We start from the raw sequence: 967 nt of genomic DNA, 5'->3' as shown, positions 1-967 counted from the left end.
CCAAAAACAAAAAATCCCCAGCAAATCAAACCAGCAACAACAACAAAATAACAACCACAACAAAAACAACAACAACAACACCAACAACAACAACAACAACAACAGCAACAACAACAACAACAAACATCGACTCACCGTGATGGTTGTCTCCTGACCAGTACCGATCTGGAAACTGTTGGTCTTGCCGCACTGGTAGGTTGTGTGGATGTTGTTGTTGTTGGTGGTGGGCGCCGGGAACTTGACGCTGGCTGCAACAGGAGAGAGAAGAATGGGGTTGGAGGGGGGAGAAGAAGACAGCATGAACGATGTCAGCAGCTCCTCTTCCCACAACTAACTCACGCGTGGGTTGAAGGTGTTGAGGTAAGGGGGGGGGGAGAACTGTTGATATGTGAAGGGGTAGAGGGGGGGGAGGTTACTATTGATGTGAATGGGGTTGGAGGGGGGAGGAGTAGACAGCATGAACGATGTCAGCAGCTCCTCTTCCCACAACTAACTCACGCGTGGGTGGAGGGAGGAAGGGAGGAGGGGGGGGAGGGAGGAGGGAAGGGAGGGGAGAATGTTGTTGGGATGGGGAAACAAGAAGGGAGCGGGATGGGAGGGAGTGATGACGGAGGAAGGGAAACAAAGACAGATCAGGGTGAGGGGGGTGGGGGTGCGTGAGACGGGAGAAGTAGGGAGGGAGGGAGGGAAAGAAAGGACCGTGGAGGAGGAGGGAGAGGGGGTGGAGAGAGAGAGAGAGAGAGAGAGAGAGAGAGAGAGAGAGAGAGAGAGAGAGAGAGAGAGAGAGAGAGAGAGGTAGATGAGAGGGGAAAGGCGGTGGAGGAGGAGAGAAGGACGGTGGATGGGGATGGGGGAGAGGTGGGAGAGGTGGGAGAGAGAGAATGAGGGAGATGTGAGTGGAATGACGGTGGAGGAGAAGGGAAGGATGGAGGATGGACGGTGGACGGGGGTGGAGGGAGGGAGGGAG

The sequence above is a fragment of the Aplysia californica genome, unplaced genomic scaffold, assembly GCF_000002075.1.
Source record: "Aplysia californica isolate F4 #8 unplaced genomic scaffold, AplCal3.0 scaffold00360, whole genome shotgun sequence".
Classification (NCBI taxonomy): Eukaryota; Metazoa; Mollusca; class Gastropoda; order Aplysiida; family Aplysiidae; genus Aplysia; species Aplysia californica.
This window is presented reverse-complemented; position numbering follows the sequence as displayed.